Source organism: Amphiura filiformis, chromosome 5 (assembly GCF_039555335.1).
Source record: "Amphiura filiformis chromosome 5, Afil_fr2py, whole genome shotgun sequence".
Lineage (NCBI taxonomy): Eukaryota > Metazoa > Echinodermata > Ophiuroidea > Amphilepidida > Amphiuridae > Amphiura > Amphiura filiformis.
Genome location: NC_092632.1, coordinates 69,170,291 through 69,184,733, shown reverse-complemented (window position 1 = coordinate 69,184,733; position 14,443 = coordinate 69,170,291). Strand labels below are relative to the sequence as shown.

The 14,443-nt window shown below is 39.3% G+C and overlaps 1 long non-coding RNA gene across 1 annotated transcript; it reads right to left on the bottom strand.

Moving 5' to 3' along the window:
- Positions 1 to 13,300: 13,300 nt before the first annotated feature.
- Positions 13,301 to 14,238, bottom strand: LOC140151951 (uncharacterized). Its single transcript, XR_011859007.1, has 2 exons — positions 14,081 to 14,238; positions 13,301 to 14,035 (listed from the first exon to the last, which is right to left on the bottom strand). It is a non-coding gene; the product is annotated as an uncharacterized lncRNA (long non-coding RNA).
- Between the last annotated feature and the right edge of the window lie 205 nt (positions 14,239 to 14,443).

Genomic DNA, 14,443 nt, shown 5'->3' with positions numbered 1-14,443 from the left:
TTTTCTGGAAGAAGCATGGAGCAATTTTGGAAAGTGACCTCAAATGAGCTTTGACTTACATTAATTATAGGTTAATAAATGTGTATCGCTTGTTGGGAGTACAATTGAACAAAATAATGCACACATGTACTGTGATGTTCATGTGTCTAATGCACAAGCCCCGAAGGGGGGAATAGGAACAGGTGGCATGTTTTCCCCTAAAACTGGTCTTATTTTGTAGCTAATTGTGGAAGACAAAACCTTCACACTATTATGTACTTTTTGAGATATTGCAAATCAAATGATGTTAAGTCGGGTGGTGGATCCTACTGATAGTGATAAGGCATAAGTTCAAGTCCGGGGGTCACTCCAATTGTGGCCTGTACACCCTCCGCGATAATCAACTTTTGAAAAGCATTTGTAAACAAGGATTTAACCCTTGGCTAAAAACGATACCCTTTTCACACCCTAAACAGGGATTTTATTCCTTGTATCAAATTTCATACCCTAAATTTCATTTCCGCATATTAGCAATTGCAATTTTGCTACCTTTTTTTCCAATTTTCATGTTTTTGACACCCAAAACATGGTACGTGTGTATTGTGCCTATCCATGAAAAACTACCCTTTTTACGCGTTTTCATTATTGCGGATGGTGTACAGGCCACAATGGGAGTGACCCCCCCCCCCGGTTCAAGTATATAGGAATATTGTTGCCTCTCGATTATAGTTTTACTGTAACTTTATAACCCAACAAGGTATTGAGATGGATTATTTACCATTGTTTTGGTATTTGTGTCTAGTTTGAAATGTGACCAGTTTTACTCCAAGCTAAGTTAATTTATTGCAAGTGTGCTGTATTCTGTGTCATGAGTTCTAGGCTTTTACATTCATTTATGCTCCGAAATGTTTTGAATATCATATTTCTGTGAAACTTGAAAGGTTACATTGTGTTGAAGGAAATTTGATGAGGAATTCAAATATGCCACTGGTTTTTATGCAGGGTATGGAGGAAAGAAATTCTAATTGATAATGTCATAAAAATTATGTACATCTTTTGGACACCCTGTATCTCAGTCAGGCAACATAACTCATCATTACAGGTTTGCTTTTTTTGAAAGCTTACAATGTCATTTTCTGGCAGTTCACAAATGCTATATCCTTTTTCTTTTTTGATGATGTGTGCTGTGAGGCTGCACTCTCATGTGCTCTGTCTTTTACCATCATTTAAACAGGCACAAGACACATACACTGTTTGAAAGTTACATCATCTTGCTTCAGTTTCATCAGAGACTTTATGGACCTATATTTGTGTTGTGTTTTGGGTGATCACGCTTCAAATATTTAATTTTTCATTTTGGATTTTTCATCACTGTGTATTTCATCTGTACCACCATTAAACACTATGCATGTGTTGGTATGTATTGGAGCTTGGATTTGCCTACATATAATAGCATCACTACTTGTTTGGACAGAACTTGCTAATGATCACCCATGGATCATGGATCAATCTACTCAAGTACCCATTAACTCAATGGCTTACTCAAGAGACTTTCTCCTATCAATCAATGAAAGTGTTAAACATCATTCACTTCCAAAGCCTGTGTTTCACACTATTTTCTCATTGGGAATCTCAAGATTTACACCCACAAGAAGAGGAAAGAAAGGTGGCAAAAAGTATAGGCATAAACTATCAAGGCCTATAGATACATCTTCAAATGGATTGTCTCTCTTTTCCTTAACTGCCAGTCTGTCAAAACTAAATCAACTAAGGGTATAGTCACTGACTTGCTTGTTGAGCATGACATTGATATATTTGCTCTCACAGAGACCTGGATGGCTGGTGATGAATCTGATGACTTTTATGTATCCACACTTACTCCACCTGGCTATGATATATTTAATGTACCCGAAGGAGGGGGTGATCCCCAAGGAGAGGTCGCTGTAGTGTTCAAGAAAGGCTTAAATGTTGCTTCTAAATCTGACAATAGCAATCGTCGCATTAAGAGTTTTGAGTACTGTGACATTGTGTTTACCAGTGGATCGAGATGTTTCACTCTGGTTACCATTTATAGACCCTACCCGTCCCCGTAAATCGTTTTACTGCTGGAATGTTCTTTGAGGAGTTTTCACCATTTCTTCAAGACTATGCCATCTCCAAGGGCGAATTGGTGCTTGTTGGAGACCTGAACCTTCATCTTGATGTGAGTGACGACCATGATACGCGGAGATTTGTTGACTTAACTGACAGTCTGGGTCTGATCCAGTCTGTTGTTGGCCCCACTCACCGATGTGGCCACACTCTTGATGTTGTCATTTCTCGCGAAATGGACAATCTAGTAAGATCCACTCACGTCCATGACTTAATATCAGATCATGCGCTCATTTCCAGTATCCTGCACCTTGATAAGCCAAAACCACCCCAGAAACTAATAACAGCCAGGAAATTCAGATCAATTGACCCGGTCGCTTTCAAAGAGGACATTGTCATATCTGATTTATCTACCTCTCCTGCTTCCAATGTCACTGATGCTGTTATCCAGTATAATGAAACACTTTCCTGTTTGTTAGACCAACATGCACCACCCCGTACACGATCTGTGGTGCCCAGAATTCAACAGCCCTGGTTTTCGGATTCTCTACACCAGATGAAAAGAGATCGAACAAGGGCTGAACGAAAGTGGATTGTAAGTGGCTTAACAGTTGACTTTGAGATCTTCAAAGCAATCCGAAATAAATACAACAGTTCTCTCTATCTTGCCAAATGCACTTTCTATAACAACAAGATTGTGGACTGTGGCAATGACTTCAAGACTATGTTCTCAATCATTGGTGACATCCTTCACAATAAGCAACCTTCTAAGTTTCCTGATCATGACTGTCCAGGTGTCTTAGTAAACCAATTTATGGACTTCTTCATGTCTAAGATTGTGACTATCCGATCTAATTTACCATCTGGTGGGTCAGATGCTGCAAATTCCAATCAGCTGCAGAGGAACTTACTGTGGAACAATTTCACCACTGTGTCTGAAGCTCACGTTAAGGAGATAATTATCAAATCTCCATGTCCTTCTTGTCTGCTTGACCCTCTCCCTTCTTGGTTGGTCAAGCAACAGTTGGATGCTCTTATGCCAGCAATAACATCCATCATAAACATGTCCTTAGAGGAAGGTGTGGTCCCAGATCCTCTGAAATCTGCTATCGTAATACCTTTGCTCAAGAAACACAATCTGGACCACAATATACTTAAACACTACCGTCCTGTGAGTAACCTTCCTTACATTTCCAAAGTGCTTGAGCGTGTAGTTGCAAAACAGTTGACTGATCGTATGTCCAAACACCACTTTCACGAGCCCCTTCAGTCAGCATACAAACAGTTTCACAGCACAGAAACAGCTTTGATTAAGGTCCACAATGATATCTTATGGGCTATGGAAATGCAAGGTGTCACCATACTTCTGCTGCTCGATCTCAGTAGTGCATTTGACACCATTGATCATATGGTGTTACTCACAAGACTCCAAGACATCCTCGGAATCAATAATGTTCCTTTTGACTGGTTCAAGTCATATTTGTCAAATAGGACGCAACGCGTGTGCATTAATGGAACTTTCTCCAACCTACAGTTCCTCCGCTATGGTGTGCCACAGGGGTCGGTACTCAGACCGCTCCTATTTTTAATTTACATTCTCCCCATTGGCTCGGTCATTCGCAAGTATGGCATGAAACTACACATATACGCTGACGACACTCAGATATATGTTTCCATCTGTCCTACATCAGCTGACGGTGTGAAGAGCGCTGTGGCAAACACTTGAGCAATGTGTTAACGAGGTTCAGACATGGATGTCTCATAATTTCTTGAAACTCAATGCCGAAAAAACCGAAGTCATTGTGTTTGGATTCCACGCTCAGCTTGCCAAGTTCAATCTTTCATCTGTGCATATCGCTGGCATTGATATCCCTGTTCTGGGTAATCCCGTAAAGAACCTGGGGGTCATGTTTGACCGCAGCATGACTATGTCTGCGCAGGTGGCTAATATTGCAAAATCTGCCAATTTCCAGCTGATTAACATTGGACGTGCTCGTAAAATGCTAACCACCGAATCTACCAAACTTGCCATTCATACTCTTGTCACCTCAAGGCTCGACTATTGTAATAGTTTACTTGTCGGCATCAGCTTAAACGCTTTTCAAGCGTCTTCAAAATATCCAGCGTACTGCTGCACGCCTAATTACCAGGAAACGCAAGTATGACTCCATCACAAATGATCTCATTGACATGCACTGGTTACCCATTAAGCAACGAGTTGATTTTAAAATCCTGGTCCTCGTTTACAAATCTTCTCACAAACAAACTCCGGATTACATTTCTGATATGCTTCATGAACAAACTGATCGCAGACGCCTTCGCTCCACAACATCAACAACACTTTTCATTGAACAAAGAACTCAACATTCAACATTCGCGGACAGGTCTTTCTCTTGCTATGGACCCCAGATCTGGAACAAACTGCCCAAACACATCAGAAATGCAGAATCCATTGTCATTTTTAAGAAACTGGTTAAACATCACCTGTTTGGAATTGCGTATAAGCATTAACTTTCTTTGTAATTGTGTATATTTTGAATTGATATTATGTATGTATTTCTTTTCATTTGTTTGCATATGATGTTCTTTGTATGTGTCCAGCGCCTTAGTGCAAGTTTTTCTTGGTTTTAGGCGTTATATAAGTTTCAGGGATTGATTGATTGATTGATACCCCATCAAAATCAGACATCTGGTTACCGAGTTATGAGCAATTTGCACAATCTTCTATCTTACACTTTCAACTTTATGATGATACAAAAATTGTAGGTTTCTGACAAACCTGAATTGAATTACAATCATGTTTGTGTGAAAGCATGTTTATTTTTCTAATTTTGAACATGTAGCATAGTTTGGCCCCAATTCATGACGCATGACCATAGATACTGTGGGAGGTTTTCCCAGGGAAGTTTTTTAACCTTTCGTGAGAAACCAGGTATCAACTGAATTGATAAAAAGGAAGTTGGCTCTTATTTAAGCCTCCTTTTGACCTGCCAAAAATTGCTTGCCCCCCTTTTGGCCCACCAAAAATCTTTGCCCCCCCTTATAAATTCACCACCCTGGGGGTACACATAATTATTGCACCGCCCCTAAACATGCAGTCACACATATAGGCCTACACCCATCAATCCACATACAGACAAAATATGGACTGGTTAGGGGCTGCAACAAATATGAGCCCTTGGAGAAGATAAAATGAAGGGGGGGGGGGACTTTCTTTGCAAGCCAAAAGGGAGACCTCTGGAAAGTTCTTTTTGGCACATATGTCTTTGATACAAAAATAATACACATTCCAATACAGAAATATTTAAGTATGCAAAACTCCCCACTTGCTACACTTGCATTTATATCTAACTACATGTAGACCATTTAAGGTTCAAATCGTGATTCCAAAAAAGGGCCAAGAGGGGGGCAATCAATTTTCGGCAGGTGGGGGGGGGGCAATTTGTTGGCATGCCTCAAGTTTGGAAATTTTACCCCAATTTTTGAACACATTATATAGCAAGTTAGACTTCTCCGTAGTCCACTTGCCAATTGTGCATACTCTGGCTATTACATTTAAGCTTAAAACTCTGATTCAATTATTTGTGCACAATTGATAGATTTTCACATCTGATCTTTTCAGTCACCATACTCCCTCTGTTTGTTAGCTTCCCAAGTGGACTACTGACTTTGACTTGCGGTTTACATTTTTAACACGGGACTCCAGGCTTTGCCATTTAGATTTTAAAGGCGAGTGGTTAATCACTCGCTAGCACGAAGCTAGGTGAGTGGTCAAATTTTCACAAATACCACTTATTTGGGTATAATAATGAAGCGCGCTCAAATTTTTGACTTTCTCCGCTTGGAGAGGGCACAGATTCTAATTGACTGGTTCGATGGCTGATTTTGGGAGATTTGCAGCAAGTGATAATTAGTGTCTATGGCGAGTGGAAAATCGCTCACTAGAAATCAAGTTTGGGCGAAGCGGTGGCGGCGAGAGCCATCGCTTCGCCTCAAGCGGCAAGGCCTGGACTCTATGGAGAGTTAGGCCAATTTCTGGCCTAACTAAAATTGGTCATGATGTAATGCATCTTTAAATGAATCTGGCTTGTGATTGGCCACCCAGATCTTGTTATTGTTTAAATCCTCCCGGTACGTACCATTACCATTAACTATACATGGTACACAACAATGTGGCGCTTATGTGCTGGCGCGAAAGTTGGTGGATGAACGTACGCATCTAGCGCGTACTGTACCACCATGCTTAGTCTTGTGGTTAGATTCAGAGTCTTAGCCAGAAATCAGAAACCACCCGTCCAAGCAGATACCAAAATTTGACCCTCAAATATAAAACAACTTGTATACACCCATGGAAGGGACAGTGGGGTGGACGCATGGCTGGCTAAGACCTTGGTTAGATTTGATTGATAAACAAGTATGATTGACAGTGTGTTTTAGAGAACGAAGTCCCCGCGTAAAGTTCTGCTTATAAAAGTGCAAGTACATAGTCGATTTTTAAATTGGGCTTTCGCGAATAATAAACTGGCAGATTCTAAAATTAGAATTGTTCAGTATTGAAGTGCCATTATGGTTAGGCCTATGCCATTATGATATGTTGCATTCAATAATATAAGCCTACATATACTTTACTTCTACTGTCACAAATATAATTATATAAACTTTTTCATAACCATTTTATACTAGTATTTTGATGTAATAAATATCAGTATAATTTCGAGTTCAACTAAATGCGTTCATCATGATAAAATAACATATTTTTATTTATCAAAAATCGACTATGGCATAGTCGCAAGTAAAATTGAATGACTTCAAAAGGAATGCCATCTAGTATTTAATTGTAGTTCAGTGAGTTCACACAAAGAAAAAGTCAAAAACCCTATAACAAGAGCCATGATTTATGCAATGAACCTGTTTGGTAACAACTCACTCCAAGAAAAGCATGACTGCACAATGCTGGCACATTCTACTTTGACCTTTACACATGAACAAATACAACTTATTCAAATTTCCTATTATATGTCAGCTCATTATGCATACAGGTTCCATTGTGTAGCCTAAAACCTTGGGTGTGTCTCATGAATATGCAAATTAGCTTCAGTGGCACCATGCTGGAACTTTGCTGTGGTGTAGTTACCCATGCTACCAATTTGCATAATTTATGTTATGGTTAATAAATTTGCTGGGTCATGATGATACAGATATTGTAATCCGGGATTGCAATGTCAAGATCTCAAAACATAAATGTAAAAAGTTCATTCAATTCACATGATTGAAATGCACTCTCTGCAGTGATCAATGAATACATTTTTGAAAAGGGCCTACATTGTAAGGTACCAGTAGGCCTACTTTTTCCCATGAAAAAAAGGAAGCAGAAAATAGCACTGCTAAAAGAAATGTGCAACTACATTCAATATTTTCGCAGGGGGGGGGCACTCAACTGATATTTTGGTATGGGTGTCACTAAAATTGGGCCAAATTATAGGCTTTGGAGCTAAAAAAATCCAAAATTGTCCAAATTTCGACTAAAGAGCTTCAATTGTCAGAGTTTGAGGCTCAAAGAACTGGAACATGATCCAAATATGGGTCTTAAGGAACTGCCGGAGAGCCAGAAAAAAGTACCTTTGACCGCCGCACATACCCAATTTACCCGTACCTACATGTGAGTACCCCTCCACGAATTTTTTTCTCAGATTGTCTGATTCAGCCAATACTGATATTGCATTTAAAGGTAGCTGACCCTCATCATCCAGCCAGCCTCATCCTCACACTTTACCCAAGAATAGAGGTTATCCACTTTACTCATGCGTGACTTCTAACAAAAGGCGCTGGTTCCCGTAGTATTCCTCATTCAAACTAATTCAATGCACGACCTCGGAGTTACCTGCATGACTTTGGCGGGCTATTTTGAAATAGTCATGGTTGCACATGCAGGTACTTCTTTTGAAAGTCCTAAACAATGTATAGGAGTCGCTGGTAGGATATGCAGCTTATAGAACACGGATAACCTCTATTACTTTACCACATCATAATGGAGATTCTAACATCAGAACAAAAACTTTTATTTTCCTCCTAATCCCAGTAACATTTGAAGCCCGATATATGTTCCGCTTTTAAAATTATATGAACAAAAAAAGATTGATAGCCTCATCCAACATGGTAACAATTTGTTCTATGGCTGATCCGCCCAATTGACTGTGGTACAATGTTCAAAATAAGTCAAATCTTTTGGTTGTAAACACATCTGTTTGACCCCGCAAGAAAACCTCATTTGAACCCATCTCGCTCAGTCAGTGTTGTCGATGCTTTACAAGCAGTGAAAGAAACACATCAGGCGTAGCGAATCAAAAATTGACCTCCCAGTCCGTGCCAACTGCCAAATGTCCTTGAGTATAAAAATATTATGTTTAGCCAACAGAGAAACACTTCATTTAAACTCATCCAATACCTATAGGTGTATGTTGTTCCATCAACTTGCAAAGAACATACTTTCAAATAATATCCAAAACCGGGATCAATAGTTGAATAGTCATATGAAGCCTTTGTAAACGATCTTAAATACGTATGTTATAAACTGAACTAGCACAATTTGGCACTTTAACTGCAGTGTTGGCAATATTGTACGATTTGTACCCTATTGTCAATGATTTCTATTTTGTTCTGGATCGATGAAGATCCCAGTTGTTAAAATAACTGACACTCTATGCTCATACAAGCCAATACATTAACTTGTGAATGGTATTTTCGATAGCCTATGAACAGGAAGACGAACAGAGATTGAATACGGCCGCACAAGGATATGACAGATGAAATGATAGAATAAATAATAACCCACAACAACCTCTGCACGTTTAAACTGCAAAAAAATAGGCTGAAAAATATGCCCATTAGGTAAAAATTGCAACATTTTTGGGTATATTCTGTTTCAAAACTACCCAGCAAAACTATCGCCATCATCGGCAGCTCCATCAAGACTTGCACCTCTAAAATTATTTGGCAAAAGTTGCTACCTCAGGAATATTTTTTAAGCAAAAAATGTACCTATTCTGTAAAATATATGTATATCTTCTTATTGCCCACCAATCCAAAAAAAATCATTACCGGTACGCCAATATTAAATCCATGAGCAGCCAAAATAGGTGTTTTGGCTACATTCCACCAGGTGCTAAACATGATACAATGACTAACCAGTGTATTTCATGGACTACTATTATACATATTATGTAGTAGTATACACGCATGTCGCGGGGAAGTGGTATGTACGTCCAAGCTGGGTCGCAGAGGTCAAAGGTTTTATATGAAAAGACCTAGTGTCTTCAAACAAACGTGCTAAAGTCTACTAACCCTCATCAATTTTTATGTGCCAAAACTGAAAATTTTTGAATTGATGTCAAATTGGTCCACATTTGTGACACTTGTTTTGTTTTGATGAAAAGACATGTTAAGAAGTTCTTGGTTATCATAATTTATAAACACATTGCAATCACTTTCTTCAAGCCAAGGGTAGGGCTTTGGGGAAATAACAAAAATATTAGGGGCCTCCCCATTTTTATGATGTTGACAAACACTTTGCAATTGCAATTTTACACAGAAATGATTAGTATTGTAACAGATTGTCGAAACTTTCATTTACATGGCTATATATTGTTGATGAAAGACCATCTCAAAACAACTATGCTTAGATTATCATTACAAACATTTTGAGAAAAGATTTGAATTTGTTTTTATTTTAATGAAAAGAAATTTGCAATTTTTGTAATCACTACATTGTGTAGAAGTAGAAACATGATTCATGAGGTAATCCGTAAATTTCCATTATTTACCACATCTTCTACCCATAGCCTAGTCCCTACAACTAATAGCGTGACTGTTTCTATTGAGTCCCCGGCATTTTACCGGTAAAACTGTTCGCCGTCAAATAGCGGCGAAAGACGGATAACAGTCAGTTTCCATTGCACATTGTTTACCGGTAAACACTCGATGAACATATTTTGATAATTTCCATCTCAATTTTCAGATAATTGACTTTTTTATGAAATTGAAACTATGAAAGTTTTGGTCAAATTGAAAAGGTGATGCGGGCGGGTGATGGGAAACTAAATTGCATTTAAAGGAGTATTTCGTGATCCTAGCATCCTCTTTTTATGACATTTTTCAGTACATATCCACGAAAAAAACATATTGCCAAAATTTCAGTTGATTCCGATATTGCGTTTGCGAGTTATGCATGATTATGTGTATTACATGTACACTGCTCCATAGACAATACGTTGTAATTTCGTTCTGGTGCACCAGAACGAAATTCAAATTTCACGCCATCTTTGCTAAACGAATTAATCTGCAAGAAATATTTTGTACATAAACATTATGTAGCCAGAGGTTTCCAGTGATATAAAAATCTCAACTTTTTTGAGAAAAGTGGGGGATGAGGCTGTGGATCACGAAGTGCCCCTTTAATACATTATTTACAAACAAAGGCCTAATAATATACATCATAAATATTACAACACATCATGGCTGTATAAATATATTCTATCCAGCTTATGAATAATTAATTCATGCCATGGATCCAAAAGGCAAAACTGCTAATTTGCATAAACCTGCCATGCATACCAAACCAATCTATAGATCTAGACCATGGCCCCGACCATGGCATAGCCATAGAAAATACAGTACACAGTACATGTATACAGTGTGTGTGAAACAAGCTTGTTCTGAAATCTGAACATGAAAAACTATTGAACGAATCCAACTAAAGGACAACATGACATCAAATAGAATAATAACCACCATAAACAAAGTAGCTGAAAGGAAATCATGAATAAATTAAAGTGACTTGCCGCCCGGCGGATTTTAGGCTGAATAATAATGAAAATGAGTCTGAGTTCGACTGCGAGACTCAATCGGCAAAAGCATGAAAGCTTACGCTCATCATACTGACTTACCTTGCAATTTACAACCATAGAAAACTCCGTAACTCCAAATGAAAGACAGAGAAGTTTAAGTTCTACAAGGTCCCTTGATTTTAGGCTCTATAAAACACGAAGTTCCTTTGCACGGGATTCAATTACTGCGGCAATACATCTTGATCATCACACTGCAGCATTCGGCGAGCTCAGCTGGTGACCAGTCGCCGCTACGAGTCCACACGTTGTTTACATCGCGGCCACGGGGTCACTGCATAAATCAATTAGATGTTGCCATATTCAATAGAAGTAATAAATTTGTCTAATTTTGGTGATATTTTCATCAGGTCATTTTCTGAATATCTGCGAGTCGAACGGGCAATAAAATGGGTGCACATTTAATAGTTGGAAAACTCAATCATGAACACAGCCTGACATAACCTTAAACTATTTTGTGATACCCAGGTAAAAAACACCAGCAAGATATGGCCGAACTTGAACTATTCTTTAGTGGTGCCATTCCAAACTGACCACTTTACCCGCCACTTTAGGAGCTTTTAGGACTTTGAGACCGGCACTGTGATCAAAATCTGAGCATGACCCCTGTGGACAATGGTGGACTTTGCCTATAACCATAACTCCGTATAATAGGCCTGCATCGAATAGATAAAACTATACTTTTTCTGAATCCATCGACCAAGTCAGTTTGAAATTTTTCACAGGCACCCAAATATAAATTTGACCAACTTGGGCATATAGCCTATATGTTGGTATGCGTCATACCCGGCATCATGAGCCTGTTGATATCATAACCCCCCCTTTTTTTTTTTTGAGGCAAATCTGTGACCCCTTTTTTCATCAGCTGACACTCAATGACCCTCTTTTTTTAGAAAATCATTAGGCCTACACCACGCTTCACACGCATTTTAAAGTCATGATTTTTATGATTTGAGTATATGGCCCAGGAAGTTATTTTTCATGGTCAATGACACTCGCGGTAAATCCCATAAGCCTTTGCAAGTAGGCCTACACCTGAGAAAACTGAGGTATCACGCTGCGCAGTAACGATATTCGATAAACCTGAGACCATAGGTATGGTCTCAGCGATAAACAATCAGGTCAATTTTTAGTGCCTTTCCACACTGATGATCCCCATTTCTTGGAGCACCGAGCACACATTGACTGATGAAGCGGACTCGGACCCTTTGAGCTAACCGGCAGCACAAGCACGTAAGTATGGCAAGCCACATCATTCATAAATGCTAGTTTTGCCCGCTATACTGGTCGAGGAGCCCGCTATACTGGTCGAGGTGCACGCTATACTGGTCGAGGAGCCCGCTATACTGGTCGAGGTGCACGCTATACTGGTCGAGCAGCACGCTATACTGGTCGAGCAGCACGCTATACTGGTCGAGTTTCACAACGCCGAACGGCGAGTTTTTCTGACGTCAATCTAAAATACTTATAGTTCAAAAAAAAAATACTATATAGGCCTACATGTAGGATTATAATAATGTTTAAAAACAATTTTGGTAACTTTTTTCGGGGGTGGGTCTTTTATCTAGTTTTTTCGGTACTAGTAGGCCTATATCTCTTATAAAACGAAGCAATGTGCCCGGAAGTTTTAAAAGCGGGGTTCTCTTGCTCTCGTTTCTGATTGGACTTAAGCCGTTAAGCCTACACAGGGCATTTAAACAAGCTGCGTCACGCAGAGTTTTAACCCAATTAACGCGATCCACGATTTGCTAGTTTTGCGTAGGCCTACACGCGCATGTATTATTTGTATTGCTACTTGAACAATGTTCAGAATGTTGTATGAACGGGGTTCATTCATAGGATTTCGGGCATGATCGTTAATTTATACGAGTGTTTAAGCGATCATGCCCGAAATCCTATGAATGAACCCCTAATTCAATGTTAGTTGCAAATTCAATCAGTCAGGTTATTTATTAATGTTATTTATTGAAGATCGGGTTAAGTGTCAACCGGTATTCTCTGAAATTTGTTCATTTTTCGTGCGCACTCTTTTGCCCTTTAAACACCCCCCGGTACTCACATGTATACGGGGATGTGCTGCCCATGGTTTTAGTCTCAATGGGTTTTAGTCTCATATATTTTCCTACTTTATTTCCCCGGATAGTACTGCAGCATTACAAGGAAAGCCGCATTCAAAGACCACAAAAAATGTTTGGTTGTAGGCTACTTGTAGGGCCTACTCCACCGACCGATCCTAATGTGCAGGGCCGACCCATAATAGGCCTATATGTAGGCCTATTACGCCTATTTTTTTAATCCAAAAATTAAAAGAGTCTATTTTTCTTTTCAAAAAAGAAAAATCCAGTTTTCCCAAAAAATTTGTTTTCCTTCAATAATTCAAAGCACATTCCTGACAAGCACTTTTTATTGTGTAATAAACATTTAGACCATATCAGAGAGGATGCCACAATTAAGAATTAAAAATAAAATAATGAAAAATCATAAAAAAAGTGAAATGTAGGCCTATATGATGATATTATATGATGTTATATAGGCCTACACATAAAACCAAAATAAAGAAATACTTAAAGGGCCACAAAAATCACAAGCTATCTGATCAAGAATGATAAGAGGAATACCGGTAACTAGAAAAGAGCGAGCACATTTTTACGTTAATTTATAGGCCTAATACGAAAAAGAAAAGAGATCAGAACCTTTAAAATAAAACACAGCACAATTTTCCTGTAATTTCATTTATGATATTTCCAATTTATTTTCCATTTTTACACATTAAACAGAACTTCAGTCACATTTTCAAAGGCCAACACCTGATATATAAGCCCTACATGTAGGGCCTGTCATTTTTCATAGAGCGACCAATTTTCAGTAAGCTAGTGAGTCCAACTTTGGAGCCAAAAACAGTGGGTTGTAAAACACGATATTGCCTTCATATTGCAAAATTGTTTTTAAACATTATTATACTACGTGTAGGCCTATTATTATTATACTACGTGAATATTTTAGATCGACGTCAGAAAAACTCGCCGTTCGGCGTGGTGAAAACTCGCCGTTCGGCGTGGTGAAAACTCGCCGTTCGGCGTTGTGAAACTCGTCGTTCGGCGTGGTGAAACTCGACCAGTATAGCGTGCTGCTCGACCAGTATAGCGTGCTGCTCGACCAGTATAGCGTGCTCCTCGACCAGTATAGCGTGCTCCTCGACCAGTATAGCGGGCTCCTCGACCAGTATAGCGGGCAAAACTCGCATTTATGAATGATGTGGCTTGCCATACGTAAGAGTGCCCCTCACTCCATGTTATCCAGTGGCGTAGCAGGGGCACGGGGAGGGCACATCCCAATCAATCCGAAAATTTAGAAAATCCCATAGGAAAATTGTCGAAAAATGGCTTGTGCCGCCACCCCGCCCACCCCACCATGCTGACGGTGACCCACCCAATCATGACCCATGCTACGCCACTGGCGTTTTCCTACATTAT